Source organism: Rhinoraja longicauda, chromosome 7 (genome assembly GCF_053455715.1).
Source record: "Rhinoraja longicauda isolate Sanriku21f chromosome 7, sRhiLon1.1, whole genome shotgun sequence".
In the NCBI taxonomy this organism is placed as follows: domain Eukaryota; kingdom Metazoa; phylum Chordata; class Chondrichthyes; order Rajiformes; family Arhynchobatidae; genus Rhinoraja; species Rhinoraja longicauda.
The window spans coordinates 21119556-21147201 of NC_135959.1; the positions used below are offsets into that span (position 1 = coordinate 21119556).

The 27646-nt window shown below is 37.9% G+C and overlaps 1 protein-coding gene across 10 annotated transcripts in view; it reads right to left on the reverse strand.

Annotated features, from left to right (window-relative positions):
* The window catches only part of mbnl2 (muscleblind-like splicing regulator 2), a 142400-nt gene that overhangs the window by 74560 nt on the left and 40194 nt on the right, over positions 1 to 27646 (reverse strand). The window contains exon 1 of one of the 10 annotated variants that reach the window (XM_078402246.1): positions 7 to 43. The exons of the other annotated variants lie outside the window; for them this stretch is intronic. The gene's annotated coding sequence lies outside the window, so the exon portion shown is untranslated. Of the gene's footprint in view, positions 1 to 6; positions 44 to 27646 lie in introns of those variants that run through there. 10 annotated transcript variants of the gene reach the window in all.

Consider the following 27646-nt stretch of genomic DNA (forward strand, 5'->3'; position numbering starts at 1 on the left):
ACTTACATCTACAGATGCCGAGCAGAAGGGAACCACAGAAGGTAATGACGGAATGGGGGTGGGGAAAGTAAACAACACAAATTCTGTCAAATAGGCAGCAGCTATATTCTACTTCCTTCATGATTTAACCCTATGAATGCTAACTAAGAATGAACACATCTAAATGTTGCACTTATCAGGACATTATAATTTCACAATATTGAATTACTCTTTCTAACCTATCTCATGTGGCTGATTTGAAAATTATACAGTTAAATTACAATCTAGATTTAAAACTCTATATGTTCTGACTGGTTAGCTGAATCATTCTTTGAAACAATTGAAGATGACCTCTATACAACTGTCGGGACAGTCACATGACTCACTGAGAGTGGCGACAATGAAGCATAACAGAATTAAACTATCATTTCTAGACAATTAACCAGTCAAAAACACAATTCAAAACAAGATTTCAAAAGTGTAATGTATTGATTAATAATCCAATTTCCTGACAGAACATAATCATTGTCACGATCATGATAGAACAACAGAACATTGTATAATTACAAGAGAACTAGCACATATTTCAATGGCATGTGGCTCCAGAAATGCAAGCATCATTCATCCACAACTTCAGTGGCTTGTTAAAACCACAGTTCTTATAAACAAAAGCTTTTATTGAGCCATAGGATTAAAAATTTTGGTTTATGCATCAAATTTAACACAAAGAGATTATGATCAGTGCAACAGATTTTTGGGTAATACTCGTGAAATGCCTGTACGTTTTTAGCACTGGATTTCAAAAATAAGCAATAGTATAACGTCATGGTATATCATATTTCAATAGGTTGTCATGTGGAATGGATGGGCATGAGTGTGCAGACTACTCAAAACACAAAATTCCTTTCTCAGGGATAAATATTTGGTCCCATGGAAAATAGGAACAGAGTTACCCAAGGTAGTTTTTAAGCTGCTCAATGAAATTAGCAAATTCAATCAACTCCATCCTCTCCGCATGGCAGGTACACACAAGCATGATGATGGGGAGAGATAGGGTACAGGGCAGCAAAGGACACTTACAATTTGAAATGCTCAAATTTAACAATTCTGACATTAGCACTAAACCATGTTAAATCTTTTTTTTGGGGTTGAATCAGACATCAACTAAAAAGTAGGAAACCTGGCCTATTATGAAACAAACTCTGAAGTGGGAAGTGAAAGAATCAATGATAATGGATCAAAATTTCAATTTAGTATAAAATGCCTTAAATGTCACTAATAGGAAAAACAACACAGAATTTACAAATCAAACAATATTAATTTATATCAGTTGCAACTTGAAAATAAGTACAATTCACGACAAAAATCCAAATAAAGACAAAATATGAAAACAATGTTTACTTACTATATTAAAATGAAAGAATCTAATTAAAAACTCATGCTAAAAGCACAATATCTTTCTCTTGGTTAATAGGCTCAACACGATGTAAATAGTGAAACAAGAAGTGGTTTAGATGAAAAAGTATGGAAATATCATACAATTTGCAGATAAGAGGGAGGCTAGTATATTAAGTCCACATTCTACAAACTTATTGTTTCACTCCAAGTCTCCTTACTCATCAAAAAAAAAAGTTCTGCAAGACTTCCAAATTCATTTATAAAAATAAACTGGGCAATTACTAACAACCTATTTTCTTCTAATCAACCTTCCAGAATATGTGTGCCTTGTTACCATCCCAATATAGTGGAAGTAATTCACCATTTGGTTTGCAAAATATATGATCTTGGAAGATCTATGCTACACACTTCAACCATTGAAGAAATGCTCAAACTGCCACCTTTCTGCTCAACTTCAAAACCAGTTTGTCTATCTATAAACCTTTTACTTTCCGAATGTTTTACTATGCATATGTTAGTCAAATCAAAGAACAATTCAAATACTTGATTACACATTATGTATTTCAGAAGTTCTATAGCATGATCACAGGTATTTATTAAGAAAGCATCACAAATGCAACACTACTTACCTTGAGTCTTACTACAGTGCTTCAGTATCAGCCACTGGTTAAATATTAACAACAATTTTAACTGGAGTTGACTTTACCATACTCATAAGAGTAGATAATCATGAAAGTGCAGATTTGTGTCTGTATGAGTATTAAGATTGTTCTTCTCACATGATAAAAACAGCATTTTTAAACTCATGAAATATCATCAAGAATCAGGTCAAACTTTTATTTGAAAGTTTCTTTAAAGATTTTTTTAAGTAGTGATCAGCACTTGATTAATCTACAGTGCGAATTGGAAAAAATCTGCTTTTATATTGCTGAACCAAGAGGTTTCTTAAAAATCATAGCCTGCTGCATTTTGCTACTTTTGACTTTGTTCCAATGGGGAAACTTACACACTGCAAATACTATTGTGTGCCAGATGGAAGATTCAGCCGTTTACGAACATAATTAGCTTTTCAAGCTGATATCCTGGTAGTTAGGTAATGTTTACATTTACAGCAGAGAATAATTTCACCTATATAATCCCTATTGGTGCAGCAGTAGCAAGTTAAAACAGGAAGTGGTCTAGACATGGCATCAAGACTGGCAAAGTTCAAAACCAACTATTTTACAAATCAATACTTCAATGTTGCAACTCTGGGTTCAACTGCTCGAGAGCTTATGTTTTAACTTATGCATTTTCCCCTTTGTCATTGTGGTTTGTACACACAATTTATTTAGCATGAAATTAATTAATTAATTTAGCGTGAAAATGTTTCCCCTTTGAAACCAGATACATACAATAACTTAGTACTTCATTAAATACAAAGAGTTTAACTGGATTATTTTTGAAACTTTCGCCACACCTATAAGTAAATGGTTTAATTTAAAATAACTAAACAAATTAACATAATGACCTTGGAGCTCCAGCACATCAGTGACATCTCAAACCTACTGTCAACAGTTGAAAAATGTCAACTATTAAGTGTTATTAAGAGAGGAGGGGTATGCCTGGATAATCTTACCTCGTGGATGTCAATGTATTTTAGGAAAGGTTATATACATTGGAGATCTTACATAATTTCTGCACATAAAATGCAAGCAGTGGTGATACATCATGGAGTGTAGTGCATCAAATACGTAAAGTGCATCATGGAAGGCAAAGTAAGATGATGGTTCTATATTACAAATTAGGCACCACATAGTCATCAGAAACAAAGCAGAGTTCACTGGAATGCTTGTATAGCGATGATGTACAAAAGGATCTTGGGGTCCAAGTCCATAACTCCCTGAAAGAACATAGAACACTACAGCCCAGGAATGGACCCTTCGGCCCATAATAAAAGTGGAGCAGATAAGACTGGTAAGATACGCTTACCTTTATTAGTCAGGGCACTGAGTATCAGAGTCAGGAAGTCATGAAGCAGCTTTATAGGACTTTGGTTAGACCGCATTTGGGGCATTCCGTGCAGTTCCGGTCTCCCCAATAAAGGAAGGATGTGGAGGCTTTGGAAAAGGTGCAGAAGTGTCATACCAGAATGATGCCTGGATTAGAGGGTACTATCTATGAGGAGAGATTGGACAGGCATGGATTGTTTTCACAGGAGCATTGGATTAAAGAAGTGTATTAAATTATGAGAGGTAAAAATAGGATAGACAGTCAGAACTTTTTTCCCCAGGGTGAAAATATCAAAGTCTAGAGGGCATAGGTTTACAATGAGAGATACAAAGTTTAAAGCAGATATGCGGGCCAATCTTGGTATCATGATCCGCACCATCATTGTGGCCTGTTCCTGTGTATACTGTTCTATGTTCTATGAATGCCATTTCCTGACTTGTATATTTGAACAGCAGATTCTAATGCATTTTTACTTTTTACTTTGCTTAGAACCAAAGACCGGTCATAAAATTTGAACCAAGTAATACAATTCTCTCATTACTTATTATGTTCAAATAGCTTGAGGTTTGGAGCTTTATCTCAAATGGAAAAAAATATAACATTTTCACAGCAATACCACAAGGTAGACTTTCTAGCCAGTGGAATCACTGGGAATCACATCTCTGGAAAGAAATAGTTCCTTTTCTCTTCATCTTTTGCTACAGAACACTAATAATCCCAATCATAACGCTGGCAATAAATATCAAGAGTAGGTAGTGAGGAATGGTATCTTTACTGCAGCAGTAACAGCTGGACTAGTTTGATAAAAAGACAGATAGTACCCAAGGAATCAGTACACAACTATAATTTTCTTTCCCTACAACATAACTTGCTGGGAAGATCTGGGCAGCCAAACTTTAGGAATGACTTTAGTTTATACTCCCTTTACAGTCACTTCCTTTACAAAACATAGCAGTACTTATTTTACTGTAATTTCTTCCGATTACTGTTTGAATACTGATATGATTGCTTTTAAAACTATATCAATGGAGCCTGAATTAAGTAAGAGAACTTAGATAACTCTAGTTTCCATTCCAAAGCATTAAACAAATGGGGAAATTGCACAACGCATAGATATTATAGAATAATCTTCTAAAGCCAATAATTTAAAAACTGTACCATTAAATTTGAAGTTTAATGGTACCCCTCCCACTGTTTCAGAACGATAGGAATTGACCAGCTTGTCAATTAGCATCAAGCTAAATAGCAGAGCCACTCGAATGACATATTCTTGTTCCCATGTGCAATTCACTTCCCACCTTCTCAAGACTAACATTCAACAGAGAGAAAATGTATACATTCAAAACAAAAAATCCAAGGCAGGCAATAAGGATTAAAATTAGAAATTAATTATCTTGATTCTAGCTCAAGGTAATTAAGTAACCTCCAAATTTGGACCTTTTTTAAAGTATTAAATGTTCTCACTGTTCATTCTGCACACATCTAAATATTGTTGCATCACCAGCATCTGTATTTTATTTTTTTAGAAGCATCTAAAAATGCTTGTTCATTAAACGGATAAGCTTTTTTCCAAGTTTCTGCTTTCATTGCTGAACTTCACCTTTTGGTTTCCCCTCAATTCTATCAGTTCTATAAAGAGGGGGAGAAAAATAAACTGTTCAGACTTGAAACACCAATTTGGCTGTGCAAACAGTAACTTTGACATTGCTTGTTTGTTCCTTTGATTCCACGGCCACTATATCCTGCTTCCTACTAGTTATTTCAATGTCTTCCAATTCTGACATAATGTTGACACGTTGTGACTTGATCAATACTTCAACGCTGTATTTTAGTTTACTGAAATAAGAGTTATTTGTACTATTTCTTCAAAACTTAATATATCTTGAACAGAACTCAAATCTATCTTTGGAAACACCAGGAACTGCAGATGCTGGAAGCTTGAGCAAAGCATAAAGTGTTGGAGGAATGCAGAGGGTCAGGCATCATCTGTGGAGGGAATGGCTAGACAACGTTTCTGGTCAGGACCCTTCTTCAGACTCTATCTTTTCTATTTTTAGGCAACAACAGGCCTGTTCTGTGTTTTCAACATCTTCTGCTTTTATTCTAATTCTCTTATAATTAACTTTTCATTCTGTTCAAACAATTCATTTAGTTTACATTAAAAATGCACTGCTCTTTTATTTCAGTGACTTTTAATATGCTCAATATATTTTCATTGATATTTCCTAACAAATACAACTGCAGATGCAATCTCATGTTTCTGTTTGGTTTGGAAAAGCAACTGTTTGCAAACAAAATTTGATTCCAGCTATTATAAAGCAGATTGACAGTGACCTGTTGGTTGCCCACTAACATTGTTTATTTGATTTTTACAAACTTAAGTGCTACAAAACTGATAATATTTGACAGATATCCATCTCCATTGCGATGGAAATGTTCTCTTCCCAAAATACATTGGGAACAAAATAATTATTACAATAGAAAATCATTTAGCAATCATTTATTTTATTTTCAGTTCTGTAACAAAGTTGCAGCTGTAAAAAAATATGGAGTAAGAGTTTCAATGGATTGGCTTAAAGAGCCAATCTCACACCTTGTGTTTCAGTCGATAGGTTACCGACAAATATTCATTTCAAGCTCACAGACCTCCATAGCCATATTTACAACACCTGCCTCCACCCTACACTTTTTAAGAACTCCATTCCATTCTTGAGCAAAAAAACAACTGCTGGAGGAACTCAGGTCGGGTAGCATCTGTGGAGTAAATGGACAGAGACAACGTATCGAGTTCCTACAGACTGAGTGGAGGGGAAAATCATTCAATTAAAAATTTCCAGCAACTACTGTTTTCTGCATCTTCTTTACAACATTTCTTCCTTTATCTTCTCTCTCTTCTGGCCTGAATCTGCTCCTTCATCCAAACCTCCTCCAAACAAATCAAATGTGATTAACAAGTATTTGTTATACTCTCAGAAAGCACCAGCAGAATCTGAGTCAGCAGGTTTGCCATGGTCTCTACAGTATCAAAGACTTTCCCTTCATTCTTTCCACCAACCCCTGGAGTGTGAAACATTCTTATTTTCTCACTTTTCCACTACCCAAAACGATAATTCTGTTTGTCTTTCTGCAGGTGTTGCCCAAGCCAGTCAGAATCTCTTGAATTTCCTTTTTATTTCCCATCATTTGTGAACTGAGAAACCTTCAATAAAGATAGCAAAGGTCAAAGCTGTCAACACCTGTACCAACATACTCAAGGTTAATTATAAAAAATTGACAGTATTCCTGTTTTTTATTATTCAGTATTTCTGTTTTCTATCCCTGTTTCAATACATTCATAATTTCAATGAAAAACTAAGTAAATGTAGTCAATGGTATGCTGGGCTTGTACTTCCAGCAGGAGAGTCTGAAGAACAGTCCTAACTGGAAACGTCATCTGCCCATTTCCCTTCACAGATGCAGCCTGACCCACCCGTTCCTTCATAAGATTGTTTTTTAACTCAGGATTCCAGTATCTGCAGTTTTGTATCTCCTCAGTACTGCATAGCTGCTGAAATCAATGCCCTAAATAATTTCAATGCAATAAACACCTTATTTGGCTCCACTGTAAAGTACTGTAGATACACCTGTTTTTATTTCAGACTGAAGATGCATTGTGCTGAAATATTAATCCTATTTTTCTTTCATAAATGTTGCTTGAGCTATAAAATATTTCTCCCATGTTCTGTTTTTAGGCCTAGTTCTAAACCACCTAATGTTAATATCTGGCATAAGTAGAGGTTGACAGAGATAAGTGGACTCTTGTTCCCTATAAACATATGCATTTTCAAAGTAAAGAATCAATTGAATGACAAACGATTTCAATGTGATATATTTTTTGAGATACAGGCCCTTCGGCCCACTGGGTCCACGCCGCCCAGCGATCCCCGCACACTAACACTATCCTACACCCACTAGGGACAATTTTTACATTTGCCCAGCCAATTAACCTACAAACCTGTACGTCTTTGGAGTGTGGGAAGAAACCGAAGATCTCGTAGAAACCCCACGCAGGTCATGGGGAGAACGTACAAACTCCGTACAGACGGCGCCCGTAGTCAGGATCGAACCTGCGTCTCCGGCGCTGCATTCGCTGTAAGGCAGCAACTCTACCGCTGCGCCACCGTGCCGAAGAACACAGCAATATATTCAAATCACCATTATAAAAACCCAAATTCTCAAATTTGCTAACAGAGAGACTAAAGAAAGCACTCCTTGTGTTCCAGAAAGCATTGTTGCATTGTCAAAAGCAAAATATTTTCTTGAAGAAATAAAACAGACAACCGAGTCTCTAGAGCTACTCCAATGCTTCTTTGTGTAACACTGCCATACCATAGAATATCTGTTTTATGTGTAAACTACATTTTTTATTTGGTAATTTTTGGATGGGGGTTGACCATTTAAAAATATCTAAACAGTACCCTTCGAAGTTACTAATATAAACATAATTTAGAAGTTAACCAATTTTAGATTAAAATAAATCAAACTTAGAAAATAAAATGGATTGAACTGAAATATTAAAATCTAATTTACATTGAAAACACAATTTTGAATCAAAGCATAATTCAGGAAAGAAACTGAAACAGACTCAGAAAGTAATTTCAATTTCACATCTGTCACCCATATCCACCAGTTTTGCCCTTGAATTTGTGCACCTTCATCTCTATCAAGTATCACTCTAGAATTCCTTGTGTGAACTAAACTACTTTTGTCAAATTTTCCTTTAACCCACTGCGTTGATCAAACATCAGCGGCCCAAATATCTCACACCTTGACTTCGCACTTTTTGTTCTATGTTTATTCCCCATGTGTCATGAAGATTTTTTCAGAAATATCCTACATAACCTTTGTAGAAGTAGTTAGTGGAGGAAACATTATCCTACAATATTTATATCAAAGACTCTGCAGTACAGAACACTGGTGCAGCTCATAGTGGTGCCAGAGACCCAAGTTCAATCTTAACCTCAGGTGCTGTCTGTATGAATTTTTAACATTTTCCCTGTAACCATGTGGGTTTCCACCAGGTGCTCTCACACCTTAAAGCTTTGCAGATTGGTAGATTAATTGGCCACTGCAAATTGCCCCTTTAGTATAAGTGAATCTTTGGGCAGTTGTCAAGAGTGTGGAGAAATCTGTAACTTGGAAAATTAGCATGGAATGGGTTTACTATCAGTCAGCATAGCCTTGATGGCCTGTAATGGCCTCCGACATCACAAGGTAATATGGTTAATACTTCTGTTGTGGTTTCCTTGGTTGTGAAATCTACATTATTTCTTGCATAGATTTAAAATGAAAGTGGGCAAAAAAAACCCTACAATTTCTGCAAAGCAAAACTATCCATTAACCATGGTTTGCAATATATAATATTTAATAATTCCAAATGTATATTCAGCCTTAAGTGGCTGTCCGTTTCAGCATCCTGGCAAAGTATTCGTTATTGCCGGGTAGCATGGATAAATTTGTTCTTCAAAAGAAAAATTACATGGAAAGGTGGACAATAGTATCAGGAACATTTCCTAATGTTTCAAGTGTACAGACCAACATACTTTGCTTTGTCCAAAGGTCTTTTTTTCAGCTACATGAATTCATAACATGCTGAACATATTAACATATAATAAAGCTTAAGATAACACAATGCATTTCCCCAAAACTTAAAACCTTTACACATATTTCTTTTTGAGCAATATCCAAAACAGGAATTACAAGTTATTACATTTGCAAGATATTTTTTTGGATTAAACTTTCCCAATAAACATATTTTATGTCAATGAAGTACCTCAAACAGCATGTCAAAGGGCAGCAAGGGTGTTGCCAATGTACAATCTTAGAATCTTGATTTGGAAACAAATTATTCGTTCTAATTAAAACCACCAACACAGTCATTTAAAAAAATACTTACATCCCCCTCATGGCTCAGTCCTAATTTAACAGTAGCAAGAGTTCAGGAAACTAGTAGCTTTGAGATGAAAACAGTCTACTTCATGCTAAATGCCCCAAACCCCGCACTGTGCTGTTCTCAGTAATATCCAACATTTTTGATTTTGTTCAACACTAGAATAAACAGTGCTTCTGTAAACAGTGCTGCATAATCAAGTGGTTGTATGAAAAGCAGAAATGAAGGACCACACCCTAGCTAACTGGAGCTGGATTTGCAGCAAAATGACTTGGACAATGTCAGATTTTCCTTCCACAACCACCCCCCACCCCCACCCTGCCCCCAGTGGAATGTATGCTCCACCCACAGCCAGGCCAAGAACTGAGGAAATTCATTCCAAAACCTGGCCAGACAGAAAAACTGACTGACAGGCACCTCAGGAACTCAAACTTCACTGAAAACTTCCAATCTTGCACTTAAATTTATCGTTTGTGAAATTGATGTATGTTTGTACATTTTGGTGTAAATTAAAACTAGTATAGTGTGAGATCCAGTGGGGAAATAGAAAAGCCTTCAGGCTTCATTCCTTGGTAATTTCACTTACAGCAGGTGCACTGTGAAAATGCATTTTAAATGATTGACTTTGCTTTCACTCTGCACCAAAACAGAGCACCATTATCAACCAAACACAAAGTGCAAAACCTTCTGCACAGAAGGCAAAACACTGAGGGGGTAGCCTGTAAACTTCCTGCTGCATGTTACAGTCCTTAGAAAAATAGAGAACCGTGGAGTAATTTTTAATAAAAGCTACTTTACGTATTTTCTAGGCTTTTACTTTGGTTGCTTAAAAGTTGTGGCTTTCTCTGGTCGCAGGCAGCTTTAACTTTCAATTTAAAACAGAGCCTGGAAAAACACCTTTGGAATGATATAATTAAATGCATGCAACCTCGGCAAGGCTAAGATAATTTGGAAGGATTGGCTCAATTAATATTGTAATTTAAAATTCTGGGAACTGCAGTTGAAAGGGAGGATTATGGTTCCTTTTTTTTCATTTGATAGTCAAAGATAATATACTCTATAAAAAGATACCCATTAAATTGCATGAACACTTTTTTTAGATTAGGATACAGTGCATTTTCTTCTTGTGGGATTTTCCAGACAGGATGGCTTTGTTCAAACAGATTCCGTAATGTTTATATTTAAATCACAGCCAAGGGTGGGGCATCCTGTGCTCTTTTAAAAAATAAATCTGCTCGTCAACAATGTTATTGGGCAGCAAATCAGGTCCAAACACAGAAATTCAGAGTTCGAATTTAATGGTTAAGCCGAAGATGTGAGTAAGCCCTAAAGCTGTAAATTCCTCTAACTGCATTCACTGGAAGGGCATAAAGAATAAAGGAAAGTCTGAAGGTGAGTCTGGGGCAATTTGATGGTAGGTAATATCTCCTCTCAGATAATTATGCAAAAAATGTTCTTAATGACTCATAGTTCCTAATTTTCCACTGTCTGTTTTACACACTCAATCGAAAGACTTTCAAATGAATTAATTTTAATGCAACTTTGGATCATCAAAAGAAAACTTGCAAGCAGTGCACTGTCCATTTTGTCTGCGGGGTGTTTTCTCACAGTTGGTCAACTTATGAGTGTTCAGAAATTTTAAACAGTATTATAGCAAATATTCCATGAGTCAGGCAGCTTTTCTCCTCAAACTCAATATATTAGATGGAAGAAAACCCCAAATAATGTATTGGCATCAGGGCAGAAAAAATAGAATAAAAAGTTCTGAATAGCTTCATAATTCTTTTTGCCAATGGCATTAAAAAACAAACCAAGAAGACTCCAAGATTTCTGACTCCTATAAAGGTGAAAATGTATTTCATATTCCTGGAATAAACATTTTGTGCTGGTAACACCAACGCCAAATACTCTTTTACATTCTTAACAGAGTCAAACAGTATTAAAACAAAACGGCATACATTTCATTATAACACGAGTCATAACATTAGCAAGTACAATAACTAGGCTGATTGGTACACAAGATTTGTGCTAATAAAATGCTGAAGATAAGCCAAAACAAGTACTGTATTAATTGTGCATAGATTCAGGTATTATAACTAGACAACAATACAGGAACATCATTGCATTATTCCCAAGGTGAGATGGCTTACTATAAATATTTATCTGTTCAAAATGGTGTTGTTAGAACAGCAACTACATGTTGAAGGTGCTTCATTAACTGTAAAATCTATGCGGGATGTTCAGAAGGGCGTCATCAGCTGTAGCCCTCTTTGTTGGAGTCAAACATTTATTGGTTCAAATCCCACCTCAGAAGCTTTAACTGATAAATTTAGGCTGACATTCCAAAGGAGTGCGAAGGGTGCACAGTTTTGGCAGCAGTGCTATCTTTTGGAAGAGATGCTGAATTGGTAGCAATTTTGCTGCACAAGTGAATTTTGAATAGCAGTAGGTTTCTTGGTGTCAATTTCAGTCAATATTACTCAAATATTGATTAGCTGGTCATCATTGCACCATGATGGAGTTTGTTGTGTATTTCCGATTTATCACTGCAGTGACTACTTCAAAAATACTTATTTGGCTGAATTGCAATTTGGTGAAATGAAGAGTGTTTTGGGAATCCAAGTACGCTTGTGTTACAACCGTTCAAGTAGTGGAAATATGTTTTATAGAATTCACAAATCACTACCCAAAAATTTGATGTACAGAATAAAATTTGCTCACAGAATTTATGTGAATAAAGCACAACATTTATTATTTTTGAACTCTCATTCCTTCACACATGCTCAGATAAAATGGCTTAACGCTATGGAAAACTGTGATTCGGATTGGTTTCTCAGTATAAAGCCCTCCTGGGAGCACAGGGGTCGCTGGTAGCCTTGTCACTATATAATGTCTCACACGCTTTACAACACTTCAATAACTTTCAATTCATAGGCCTCCATCGCCTCATCTTTACAAGGATGTCTGGTCCCTTTACACTTCCATTCCTCACCAAGGTCTCAGGACTCCGGTTCTTCCTTGAACAGAGATTCAATACTCAATCAGTTCCCCTCTACCACCATTCTCCTTCGGCTCGTGGACTTTGTCGTCACCCTCAACAACTTCACTTTTGACTTCTCTCTCGTTCTTCAAGTTAAAGGTGTACTCGCATGGGCCCCAGCTATGCCTGCCTTTTTGTTGGTTACGTAGAACAGTCCTTCTAACAGGCCTACACCGACCGGTCCTATCCCTTCAACAAAAAAGACTGCATCAGGGCTGTCTCCTGCACTCGTGCAGAATTTGGCAATTTCATCAACTTTACCACTAACTTCCACCCTGCCCTCAACTTCCCTTTCTCGATCTCATTTTTTTCAATTCAGAAGGAACACGAGTGAAAAATGTTTATTTTTAAATTTTGCACTGAAATACCACTGCTCTCCATTCAATTTTCGAAACAACCTGAAAAAAACCCAAAACATTTTAAACTATCTTTTCAAGATTTATTTTTAGGTGTTTTAGTGGGTTTGCCTTTGAGGTGAGGAAACATTGTAGAAGTGAAGACTAAATTAGAAAAGCAGTAAAAAAATATGTATTCATAGCAATAGACTACACGGAGTAAAAATGTTTCTACTTTGCTTGAGTGTACGATGCCTGCTGGAACCAGAAGTGTGGGTTTCACATGGCCTGCAGCAACATCACCAAACCTGCTAGATTGCTGAGGTCAGCAGCAAATAATTTAAATTCTAGGATTGGTAGCAGGCAGTACACATGCAACACCATAAGAGAGATAAAAAGTTATTACCGTTATTATTCTGAAAGGCTGTCTTGTTCACCAGCAGAATAATTGTGACAACTGGGGAAGGCATCACACAAAAGCTGCTTTCATACAGAATGAGGCTGGTGCTGCAGTCACTGCTTTCCAATGTATAGGTCAGGTGCAGCCAGTGACAACTCCTAAGTGAACTCTTGAGATTTCTTAAAGCTGTTTTGTTTTTAAAGTCTTCTCGGCCATCAACTTCAGTTAATCCAGCACTTACTTCAATGCTGCCTGACATGCCAAACATTTCCAGTGTTTTCAGATTTCCAGCATCCATTGTATTACACATTTTGAATTTTTAATGTGTTTTTTTTAACTTGAAAGAACATACTAACATTGGACAAGCAATGAGTCAAAAGTGTGTGTATCTGAACCTTGACTCACGAGATACTACTAATTGCTTTTGCGTGTTTCTATCAAAGTACCTTTAAATCAATTTGTTGCACGAGTTTTCTGGGTCTTGCTAAAAATGAAACTCTCTAAAGACCTACTTTAATGAGGAGACAATTCCCTCCCACACACATTTTGAAAGTCCATCTCTGACACACACCTGCAAAAGCATATATATAGTATAAGAAAATAACTGCAGATGATGGTACAAATCAAAGGTATTTATTCACAAAATGAAGGAGTAACTCAGCAGGTCAGGCAGCATCTCGGGAGAGAAGGAATGGGTGACGTTTCGTGTCGAGACCCTTCTTCAGACAGAAGCATAAGCCATTCAGCTGCTGAACATGCAGAGTTAAGTTAATGTGTGAACAATTTTATATGGTATACCTGCTGGACAAATCAATTAAAAGGAGGAAATAGCCACAGTAGTAATACCACTAATTAGCACTTTAATTATTTTATATTACAGGTGATCAGCTTGCTACAGGGGATGGTGATAGAGGAGGGTTGGGGGGGGGGGGGGTTGTATTTCTAAAAAATGGTCAGTATCGCAATTTTCTGAAGCTTGATCATCCATTCGCCTCGAAAACCCGAGTTGAAATCCAATGTGTACGTATTTATTTACTTTCTTCTCGTCAATTCCATAGGAGTGAATATTTTATGCATATTCTCACATTTTTGGGAAGTGATTTGTGAATTCTATAAAGGGGATTTTCCATTACCCGAGCAGCCACAACACAGCGGCCATTTTTCAAGATATGGGCATTGCTGGACAGGCCAGGATTTATCGCCTGCCTTAGTTGCCCTTAAAAAGATTAAGGTGAACTGCCTCCTTGAAACTGTGCAATCCTTCTGATAAAAGTGCTCCCATAGTAGTGACAGGGAAGGTGTTCCATGATGTAGAAGCATCTATGAGAAAAAGATCAACAACCAAAAAGTTCAAAACTTCAGTTTGAGTAACTAAGTAAAAACTCTGCACTTTTAACTATTGGTCAATGACAACCACTTCTGGATTTCCATGAGAATGCTAGAAGCTGCTGTCCGATTCCATCCATCAAAATGATGAGTAACTCACCGTCATTCTCACAACAGATTAAGATGTTTCAATTAATCGTCTTTGTTCTAAACTCCAGAAAATATGTAAACTCATTTATAACAATTCTGAGAAAATCACCTAATTCCAAAAATTGGACTCAAGAATCTTCATAGCGTTTCAAACTAAGTCAAGTACACCTTCCCTTAGGCAAGGATATTAGGACAGTATTTTAGGTAGGTATCTATGTGTGTAAACCCAAGCCCTGCATAATATTACCAGACTACGGTATAATGAAGGGAAACAAAAATTACCATCTGCTGAACTGCTCACTGCACCCATTTCTGCATTTCAGTGAGCAAAACCTTATTCCCTCTCAATAACAGCATTAAGCACAATAACTTTTAAATTCATAGATAGGTAGAATGGAAAAATAACGTGCATAACCACACATTGCTTCACATTATATGCCACCTATTATACTTCTACCCACTCACTTGACCCGTTTATATCTCTTTGCAAACTGTTCACCTCATTACTTATTTTACAACCATCTTTGTATAGCCAGTGAACATCAATGCATAATACCCTATTCCATCACACAATTCACTTGTTTAGGACAAAATCAGTTATATTTTATTGTCAGATGACTCTTCGCTGTAATAATAAGCTGAGACCTCATCAGGTTTCTTCAGTGGACAGATCCCAAGGCATTATTCCCATCAGCTACATGGAAGTTCGTGGGTCAAGCAGCATCTATGGATAAAATTGCGAACTGATGTTTTGGGTCGGAAACCTTCTTCAGTCTGAAGGGTCCCAACTCGAAATGTCACCTATCTATTTTCTCCAGAGATGCTGCCTGGCCCACTGAATTACTCCAACATTTTGTGTCTATCTTTGATACAAACCAACATCTGCAGTCCCTTTTTATTACATGGAACTTCGTGCCCTGGCCAACATTCATCTCCTAATCAACATCACTAAACTCGATCATCTGATCTTTGTGGCATTTTAATGAACACAAATGGGTGATACTTTGAATAGTTGGAATGACAAAAGATCCTAAAAAGGTATCAAAATGAAATGATAAATGATCAAATGTAAAAGGTAAAGAAAGAATGGGAAGTGAAAGGCATGACAAACATAGCTCAGTGCATGGAGAGCCACTGGGCAACATTTCAAATAATATACAGGTCCTCCCAAGATTATTAATTCCTGACTTATGTACTGCTCGCATATACAAATGAGTGTTAAAGAAATCAACCAGATGGATTTGCCGGCTGCTGTAGGGCTGCAGGCATCAACTGTCGTCTGGGGACTTGTTTTGTGGCCGCATTTCCAACCTGCGAACTGTTAGGGTTACGAAACAGTTCTCAGGATCGGGAATCCTGCCATAACCCGGAGAACTGGTACCAGGGATCAAATAATCGCATAAATTCCCCAAGTCAAAGCTCCTTCCACACAGTACAATAACAAAAGACCGTGCATTAAGGTTATCCTGTTACTTTATTTGCAGCTTTAATTTATTTTTTCCTGCTCAAAGATTTGCAAAGCTACAAAGGATTAAAGAGCAAAAGGAAAAAACATCCTAGCTTGGTGTTGCTCATTAGCTTGTTCAAAGTTTACGTAAGCACAGCATCTCACTCTGTCCTTCTAATGGCCTTACATTAGGCAAGAATAAGTCTTGAATTTTCTAACTGGGTGAAGTTCTATCCTCAAATGGAGGAGATCCAGCACTTGTATATTGAAAAATATTTTTTTCCAAGCCCTAAAAGCCAATATGGTTAAGAAAAAGGCCTTGCACATAATTTGCAATAGAGGTAATTCCCAGATTACTCCAAAAACGTACAGGTTTGTAGGTTAATTGGCTTGGTATGAATGTAAAATTGTCCCAAGTGTGCGTAGGGCTGTATTAAGGTGCGGGGATCGTTGGTCGGTGTGGACCCAGTGGTTGAAAGGCTTGTTTCCGTGCTATATCTCTAAACTAAAAAACTTAAATTACAAATACCCTCAGCACGGACATACAAATGAGCTCCCACTATTACATTCAAAAGTCTGACTTCCATACACAAGTTCATTTCTACAAACTGCAGAATTAGTTTCCTCTCGCTCTCTCCCCACTTTTCATAATTTGTTATTTTTATCAAAATTATATGGTTTTGATACCATTTATTACAATACTGTGGAGGAATAGTCTTTTGTGCATTTTCCAACGTACAAGCAAAATCGACTTATGACGACGGTCTGTTAAAAGGGAACTGATTTGTTACTTGGGGCACCCTATAATACACAGTAAGACAAATCTTTTGGTAGACACAAAAATGTTGGAGTAACTCAGCGGGTCAGGCAGCATCTCTGGAGAGAAGGAATGGGTGACGTTTCGGGTCTGAAGAAGGGTCTCCCATTCCTTCTCTCCAGAGATGCTGCCTGACCCGCTGAGTTACTCCAGCATTTTTGTGTCTACCTTCGATTTAAACCAGCACCTGCAGTTCATTCCTACAAATCCTTTCATGACTGCATTCATACACCTTCATCTTCAACAAATTTGACATGTATTTTAACTTACAACACTTAACAAGCAAGATCAGTGCAATTACTGAAATAATGTATACTTGACAGAAAAATTAAACATACATTCTGATCTATTGTACTGATCCAAGTAGATAATTTTGGAAGAAAAAAGATACAACTGTTAAAAATATGTTTATTATGATCTGAACAACTCTAAATTTATGACATTATACCTTCCTTCATAAACAACATTTAACAAACGATTCGTGAGGACTGATGTAAACTCTGACAGTGTGCAACTCTTATCAGTTAAACAGCATGGCTTCAAACCCACTTCAGCAAATCAATGGAAATATAAACAAATACTTTAGTACTTGCAGAGGAAGTTCTGCTTTGTTGGGGTGCACTGTCTTTCAGAGAAATGACTAACATGTGGTCATGCATCCCCTCACAAGTAAGATCCCATGAAAATACTTCAAAAAGGAGTCGAGATCTCAATATTATTCCCCCACTTGCCATCACAATAAACAGATTGACACAATACTTTTATCATATCATATCATATATATACAGCCGGAAACAGGCCTTTTCGGCCCTCCAAGTCCGTGCCGCCCAGTGATCCCCGTACATTAACACTATCCTACACCCACTAGGGACAATTTTTTTTACATTTACCCAGCCAATTAACCTACATACCTGTACGTCTTTGGAGTGTGGGAGGAAACCGAAGATTTCGGAGAAAACCCACGCAGGTCACGGGGAGAACGTACAAACTCCTTACAGTACAGCACCCGTAGTCAGGATCGAACCTGAGTCTCCGGCGCTGCATTCGCTGTAAAGCAGCAACTCTACCGCTGCGCTACCGTTCTTTACTAGAACTTGCTATGTACCAAGAATCAAGGAGAGTCAAGAGTGTTTTAATGTCATGTCCCGAAATGGAACAAGGAAATTCTTACTTGCAGCAACACGACAGAAACCACTGGTAGGGGCCGTACATGACAGCCTCAAGAACAGCCTGTCTTGTCCCTTTCTTCTTTTGTTGTTTTTAGTCTGTTTTTACTTGTATGTTTTAGTGTATCTTTAGTTTTTGTATTATGTGGGGGAAACTTTTTTTATCTCTTCCCAATTTTTTCCATATCGTATCTCCGTCCACACTGCGGTCTTAACATCGTGGAGCTTTGTTAGGAATCGACTTCGGGAGCTCCAATCGCAGGAGCTTCGACCGCCCCAATCGCAGGAGCCTCAATCGCCCCAATGCGAGGGCTTCGATCGTCGACTGCGGGCGCTTCGATCACCCCGACTGCGGATGTTTCGATTGCCCCGACCACGGGAGAAAAGGAGGGAAGAAGGTATAAGTTATTTGCCTTCCATTACAGGGGGAATGCGAGGTCGGCAAAAAAAACGTGCTGCCTGCACTGGTGAAGACTTGGAGGGAGTGCCGTGAGTGCAGTGATCTCAGTGTTTGCGGGGACATCGCTCCATGAGGACATCCCGGAGTCTAGTGCGAGTGTGGAAGGCTTTTTGACTGTTTGGGTGAACAGGGTCTGAAGAGAAAGTGACAGCAGTCGGTACAACTCTGGTCACATCACAGTGAAGGAGCGTGTGGGTGGTCTGGACATTGAACTGATGGCTGTGGGTCTCCACTTATGCTGTGTGCCCTGGGAATTCTCACATGCCGCTGTGGTGGCTGTTTAAGTCTATGCTAATCTTTATGTAGTTATGTATCTTGTTACTTTTTTTGTATGACTGTATGGCAAATCAAATTTCACTGTACCTCGGTACACGTGACAATAAAGGACCATTGAACCATTGAGATGTGTAAACATAGTACTAAAGCATAGCACCATAATAAACAATAAAGTTCAGTACATATATGTTTAAAGAAAATCAATAATACTGTAAAGACAAAAATAATGCCCCCAAGTATATGAAGTTCAGAGTTTATTTGGAGGTTGGAGAGTTTAATAGCCTGATGGTTACAGTTTGCAGGCTCCTATACTTCCTATACCTTCTTCCTGATAGCAGGAGTGAAATGAGAGTACGGCCAGGATCGTGTAGGTTTCTGATGATGCTGGCTGCCTTTTTAATGCAGTGACTCCTATAGATCGCCTTTGATGGTGGGGAGGTGAGTACCCGTGATAGACTGGGCAGTGTTCACCACTTTTGCAGTGTTCCTGGGCATTTGAATTGCCGAACCAGGACCAGGACTTTCATTTCACTGCACATCGTGTATGTGTATGTGACAAATAAACTTGACTTGACTTGATGCAACCAGTCAATATGCTCTCTACTGTACACCTGTAGAACTTTGAAGAGATTATTTGTTGACATACCAAATCTCCTCAATCTTTAGAAGTAGAGGCATTGATGGGCTTTCTTTATGATTGCATCAATGTGCTGGGTCAGGACAGATCTTCAGAGATATGCATGCCCAGGAATTTGAAGTTTTTGACTCTCTTCACCACCGTCCCATCGATGAAAACAATTTTGTGGATCTTTGATCATCCTTTTCCAAAGTAAACAATCAGTTCTGTGGTTTTATTGATGTTGAGAGCAAGGTTATTATTCTGGCACCATTCCGCCATTTGGTCAGTCGATCCTATACTCTGACATCATCATCTTTAATTTGGCCAACGGTGGTGTTGTTGGCGAATTTGAAGATGTGTATCAGGCTACACAGTCATGAGTATAGTGAATAGAGCAGGGGGCTGAGCACTTAGCCTTGAGGTGCTCCTGTGCTGTCAATTCATATAGATTGTAGTCTGTTGATGAGGAAGTTGAGGATCCAGTTGCAGAGGGATGCACAGAAACCCAGTTCCGTGAGCTTGATAATCAGTTTGGCGGGGATGATAGTATTCAATGCTGAGCTGTATTCCATGAACAACAGACGAAAGTATGTGCTTTTATTGTCCAAGTGGTCCAGTGTAGATTGGAGAGCCAGTGAGATTGCATCCTCCATTGACCAATTCACTGCTGAATTTTTCTCATTATTATAGCGCTTCAAAAATATACAAAAGCAGGACAATGCTTTAGGATATCAAAAATCATGTAAGGTTCTCTCTGCAAGTGCAACTTTCGTTCTGAAGAACAGTCAAATCCAGGATTTATTCACATGGTACCCAAAAGGCATTACAATTTATCTGTCGAGATAACATTTAATTTAATATCCTTTCTATATTCTATAATTAGATGAGTGTACAATAATAGTGAACAGCAAGTATAGCAAAAGTAATGTTATTTCTATTTTAGATAATTAGTGACATAGCACTAGACCTGTAAAGATGAGTTCTCCAATCCTCAGGCTGGGACAAAGAAATTAAAATAGGCTAATGGAATGTTTTCTCATGAGGTATGGATTACAAATGTGGTTGAAGATATGCTGGCTCTAAAAGGCTCTGGTTAGGAAACATGGGTGAAAAATTACTTGTCTCATAAATTGCAGTGAAATAGTTTGAAAATAAAATGTTGCATTCAAATTCAGAACGATGAAATAAGGCTTCATAGCACTTCAATAGGAACACCAAAAACAGTAATTACCAGATCATGAAAGACCTGGTTTACCTGCCACTGCCCTGGGAATTGGATGATACAATAATGGAATTGTTGACTAATTATGGCTTTTGCACTCCATCAATTGATTTCTAGGCCTAGGACACAAGGCAAGGTAAAAAGCTTTAAGAATTATTGGCCCAAAGGCACCTGATCCTCCCAAACAGGTTATACCTCCCATGTCGCATTCTTAATGCCAATGATCATGATGCCCTTTTATTTGTAAAAAGAATCTCTTCTCAATAATCTGTTTCAACACTCCAGGTACAATAGACAATGGACACTAGGTGCAGGAGTATGCCATTCGGCCCTTCGAGCCAGCACCACCATTCAATGTGATCATGGCTGGTCATTCTCAATCAGTACCCCATTCCTGCCTTCTCCCCATACCCCCTGACTCCGCTATCCTTAAGAGCTCTATCTAGCTCTCTCTTGAATGCATTAAGAGAATTGGCCTCCACTGCCTTCTGAGGCAGTGAATTCCACAGATTCACAACTCTCTGACTGAAAAAGTTTTTCCTCATCTCCGTTCTAAATAGCCTACCCCTTATTCTTAAACTATGGCCCTTGGTTCTGGACTCCCCCAACATTGGGAACATGTTTCCTGCCTCTAACGTGTCCAACCCCTTAATAATCTTATGTTTCAATAAGATCCCCTCTCATCCTTCTAAATTCCAGTGTATACAAGCCTAGTCGCTCCAGTCTTTCAACATATGACAGTCCTGCCATTCCGAGAATTAACCTAGTAAACCTACTATGCACACCCTCAATAGCAAGAATATCCTTCCTCAAATCTGGAGACCAAAACTGCACACAGTACTCCAGGTGCGGTCTCACTAGGGCCCTGTACAACTGCAGAAGGACCTCTTTGCTCCTATACTCAACTCCTCTTGTTATGAAGGCCAACATTCCATTGGCTTTCTTCTCTGCCTGCTGTACCTGCATGCTTCCTTTCATTGACTGATGCACTAGGACAATAAGAAAATGGTGTTAAACTATCATATCCTAAATTAATTTGAATAAGCACATATTGATGAAGGTGAACAGAAAAGCTGTGACAGTTTACATACGGCTGCCTTCTCTTAAATACATTCTTACACAGTAGGGTGGAGTCCTTAATTGTTAAAATAATTAATCCCATTCTAAGAAACAAAAGTCCAGGTATTAGTCCACCCAAAGGACCAGATCACCCTTCCAGGTCCCCAATGCCTTCAAGATGGCCTTCTCCTTTCAAACTAGTCGCCCATCTCCATCTTCTCATTTCCATACAGGGATAGGAGTGTCACTGGGATCTAAATCTTACAAAGTTTTCATTTTAGCAAATTTCCTTTATCTACAAATATAATTTTGCATAAATACAACCCAGTATGCAACATTGTTTCCATTATAAATCTGATACGCTTTTGAATAAAGTATCACATTGCTCTGTAGATTTGTATTTATCACTGAGTTTGTTTGAATTCACCCTCACCAACCCTCTTTTCACTCAGGCAAATGTTTAAAACAAATTGATTTTGCTTTCATTTAAAACCTGTAATATAGGTATGAATCTTGGTTTATTAGTGTTCTGTAAAAAGAATGCAGAATATAGTATTACAACTAAAGAGAAGGAGCAGATAAAACACGCAAGGGCTAAAACAAAATAGACTGGAAATTCATTCCTGGCATATTAAAAGGTCTGTTGAAGAGTCTGATAATAGCAGTGAAGAAGTTGTTCTTGAATTGGGTGGTATTGGTTTCATTTATATCTTCAGCCTGATGGGAGAGGGGAGAAGAGAAAATAACTGGGGTGTGAGTGGTCCTTAAATACGTTGGCTGCTTTCTCGCAGCAGCATGAAGTAAAGATGAAATGGGGGAGGGTTGAGGAATGCTCGTTTGTTCGTGGGATATTTATTCTCGTTGGACTAGGCCACGTTCACGAAGCTCTGTGATTTCTTGCAGTCTTGGGCAAAACAGTTGCCATACCAGGCTGTGGGGCGTCCAAATAGGATGCTTTCCGTGGTGCATTTGTAGAAAATGGTAAGAGTCATTGGTGACAAGTTGAATTCCCTCAACCTTCTGAGGAAATAGAGGCATAAATGTGCTTTCATGGCTAGTGTCAATGTGATTGGATGAGGACAAATTGTTTGTGATATTTAGTTAGGAACTTGAAGATTTCAACTATCCCCATTTCTGCAACATTGATCCAGGCTAGGGTGTGCACTTTGTCCTGCTCCTGAAGTTAATGACTAGCTCCTTCGTTTTGCAGGCAATGAGAGATGTTGTTGACTTGACACCATGTTACTACAGTCTCTCTCAGTGACTGAAATGCAACAATACATTGCTGTTAGTAGATGAAATCAAATGACGTAAATGAAAACCCAATTGAAAGCCACTACGATGAACAATCTTAAATCAGTTAAATTATTACTGAATTGAAATAAAATAAACTCATCCGTTGCACCAGACCTGCATTGTAATCCGCAATTTTTTGTGTTCTCATAAATAATCGCCCAAACTCAGAGCCACACACACCAAATATAATATACTGTATATGTTTGGGTAGCATCCAATCACAAGAAGTACAAAGTTACCTCTGCTGTTAATTAAGTTTGAATGTGCAAAATAATTAGATCTAATGAAAACTGACAATTATGTTATGAATCACTTCTTTACACAAAAAAAACTTTCTGAAGTCTTGTTATGTCTTCACCATGGCTCTGAGGTTTTTACAACCTTTGATTTACTGTAGAGAACTGCACATAAAAGCTCCACATGCTGAATTTAAAAATCAACCCGGGTACCTCAATAAATCATCTCGCCAAGTTGCTATAGCATTTGGGCCAATATTGGTCCCTATAAATGAGATTTAAAGCATACTCAAACAAATGGGAAATCTTGAATCAGTCAATAAACACTACATAAACAAATACTTTACTCAACGCATTATCTGTATTCTGCTACCTTTCCACCATTTCCTTTTTCACCCCAAGCCACCCTTCCAACACCCCATAAAGTATATTGATACATGTAGACTGGTATTCTTCAAAACTAGCTCGACATTAGAACTTCAGCTTGCAAATGGAGGTGTTGTACAGCTCAAGGGCTGTCTGGGAGTACATCTGGTTCTCCACCCAGCCTTTCTACAGCTGTGCCACTTGACCACACATAAAAGGATGAATTTAATCCACTGTTGTTGAATATGAAAATAAAAGCCAGTTGAGTTTAGACACAGATACAAAATACTGGTAAAGCATTTCCTGACAGCACAAGTCACCTCCCAGTATTAGAGTCAACAGAATAATAAACTTTAATGAGATTGAATTAATCAGCTTACTTATGCCCCACTTTCCTTTCATGTAAACTGCTCTATATTCTAACACAACACTAGAATTACCGTAATTCAGAGCACATTTATAGGATTTTAAAATTCACAAATTCCAACTTTCAAATTATCAGGCAATGGGCTGTCATCTTAAAGGGTGGACAGTACTTGAAAAACAACTTTCCATTTAACCATATTGCTTATTCAATAACTACCTCACATACATTTGTTCCAATTTTCTTTATAAAAACTCTGATAATGTGGAATCAGTTAACGATTGGTCTATTAGTTTGGCCTCCAGATGCTCAAGAAAACAAACAAAGGTCCATCTGATGATAGAGAAGACCTCATCTGTGAAAGTTAACAGAATTTTTAAAATATTTGAACTCGTCACCAGGTTAATAGACAAGGATAATCATATGGACGAGGGCTTCCCTGGCAGGATTGAACCTTGTCGAAAAATTTATTTATGCATTGCAGTCATATGAGAAATGGTCAAGCTTCCATGAGGTTATACTCAATGGTTTTGAATCTATTTGGAAAGAGATTACTCATGCTGCACCAGAGAGACTGGTGTGAGGTCCTATTATTAATACTATGCATTAATCGTTTAGATGTAGATGGCGGGTGAATGATCTGGAAGTTGGCATGGTTCAAGATCAAGTGACGCAGTAGCACAGCTGGTATAGCTGCTGCCTCATCGCATCAGAGACCCGGATTGGGTGCTGTATGTGTGGAGTTTGCATGTTCTCCCTGTGACCGCATGGGTTTCCTCCGAGTACTCCGGTTTCCTCCCACATCCCAAAGATGTGCCAGTTCGTAGACTAATTTGCCTCCGTAAATTGTCCTTAGTATGTAGGGAGTAGGTGCAAAAGTGGGATAACATAGAACTAATGTGAATGGGTGATCGATGGTCAACATTGACGGTGTGCCAATCCATCAATTCAATTAATCAAAATACTCAAGATCCCCTTCTATGCAATCAATGTATGAGTGTATACAACAGGCATGATCACTGTAAATTGTCCAAGCTTACACGTCAGATAGTTCATTTTTCCCAGGGAACAATGCATTCATGAAACAGTTTGAGGCACATGAAACTGCAGATTCTGGAAGGATGAGCAAAAAACAAAGTGCTGGAGAAACTCGGGCAGCATCGGTTGAGGGAAAGGACGGATGACATCTAAGGTCCAGATCCTCCTTCAAAACAGTTTGCTAGTCTGTAGAGTGAATACAGATTCACTGTATTACTTCAAAAGAGCTGGAATAGTTTTGGGCTGGGGTTACTACACAAGGTAGGCATTCTTCAAAAATAATTAAATGTGCATGATCTGCTGGTCTAGTATCCTTCACTTAAAGGGATCAGAGGAATTTTCCAGATGAAAACCTCATGTAAAAAAACAACTTGTTTTTCTGTTTCTTCCTGCATATTGCAAATGGATGGGAAGCGTCTGTGTTGTGATACACCAGGCACTATAAATTCCTTATAATGGGTTTTTTGCTCCTCGTCATGTACCAATTTGGTAAACAGGCACCATTTCTGAAGCAAATGTATCAAAGATTAGCAGACTATTACAGGGGTAGTCCATACCACTGTGCACATTGTTTTGCCTAAGTAAATAAATTACATACTTCAAACTACTCAAGTGACCAATGATAATTAACTTCAGAAGTTGCTCATCCTATCAATTCGATATTCACAAGATATCATTTATCTGTTAACATATTGTAATCTCTACAATCTGTAAATTCTCAGTTAGTTTTGTTTCACTTGCAATAAACAACCCTGAAATACTTTAGGTATTACAGTGGGCATGTTGGTAAAATATATTATAGGATAATCTTTTTCCTGATCATTTTTCATCTTACTGGGTAGCAAATGTTTAGAGGGATATGGGCCAAACAAAATACACTGGAATTTAGAAGGATGAGGGGGGATCTTATTGAAACATATAAGATAATTAGGGGATTGGACACATTAGAGGCAGGAAACATGTTCCCAATGTTGGGGGAGTCCAGAACAAGGGGCCACAGTTTAAGAATAAGGGGTAGGCCATTTAGAACGGAGATGAGGAAGAACTTTTTCAGTCAGAGAGTGGTGAAGGTGTGGAATTCTCTGCCTCAGAAGGCAGTGGAGGCCAGTTCGTTGGATGCTTTCAAGAGAGAGCTGGATAGAGCTCTTAAGGAATGGCGGTGCTCGCTCGAAGGGCTGAATGGCCTACTCCTGCACCTATTGTCTATTAGCAAAGGAGGGTAGTTGAGCATGGTCAGCATGGACTGGTTGGGTCAAAGGGTCTGTTCCTATGCTGAGCAGTGTCTATGACACTGCAAGACTATTGGGTGGGGTCAGTGGAGATGAAGGGAAATTGGAATTGGTAAGGAGTCAATAGACCCTGGGGATTTATCCATCTTGAAGCTCTTCACAAGACACCACACTTTCTCCTTCTTAATCACAGACTGCCCTTGCATATTAGCATTCTCAACACGAATCTCACTGTCCTCCGTATCATTCTCCTTGGTTAAAACAAAAGTACTTGTTTAGTACCTCGCGTACACCCTCTGATTACCTTCTTTATCCTAGAGAATCAAAATTAACATTTTAGGTTGAAAATTCTTCTGATGCTATAATGAAACATTGACTTTAATTTTCTTCCTACAGATGAAGCCTGATCTTCTAGGTATGTCCGGTATTTTCTGTTATTTCTAGATTTCCAGCATCTGCATTTGTTTGGTTTCCATGTTGTATGAATAAGAAGTCCCTATGCACCTAATACCAACAATAATTGACAAAGACTATCAGAAGAATGCTGAACTAAACCCAAATTGTTTTTCATTAGATTTTACGTTTACACACTGAATTTTACAACTATACATCTTTTGTAATATGGATATACATGGTGGTAATATTCCTCATTGCAAATGAAGATATTTTCAAGATTGACAAATTACCATAAAAGTTATTCAACTTAGTATTTCAAAATCTAGCATTCATGTACCATTTCAAAAAGTTTAAGATAACGAAATTTAAACTAACCTATAAAAATATGATACCAGCCCATCTTTGCATCCATTTTAATCAGAATCAACTCTTTAATTCCTGACAGAATTGTGTTATTGCGCAATATACAAAAAAGGACAGATTAAATTTCAATTTTTTGCTCACACAATGCAAAACATATCACTCATAGAGTGCAGCAGAAAAATCTTCAATTGTAGATGTTTTATGGATTCGATAAACTTGAGTATATTAAGCTTGCTCATCCGTCTTTTCCTCCGCTGCTCGGTCAGGGAATGCAAATGCAAAAATCCTGTGCCTGAATCAAACTATTAGTTTAAATGAGCACCTTGAAGAATATTCAACTTTATGCTATTAAATATTGGGCATTTTATTTACAAAAAAACAACTTTGTTTTTGTTTTAACTTGTTCAATCCGAACTATGCTCTTGCCTCTGGTAATGTTGCATGTTGGATCTTGCAAAATAGTGTAATGATCCAAACACGTGAACATTCCGCAACATCTTCTATATACTAAAACTCTCGTTCGTTTGTTTGTCTCTGAACTACAGCCAAAACGGTACACGATAGCATGACAATTTTAGGCCCACCTTACTCACCCTTTGGTGCTAATGGAAATGTCATTGAAATCGGTGTTATATTTTTAAAGTTATTCCCATTTTAAAGTTTAAATCTATCTCCTAGGGAGGGAGGGGGGGGGAGGGAAGGTGGAGAGATGGGGGGAGGAGGAAGAATAAGAGGAGTTAAGG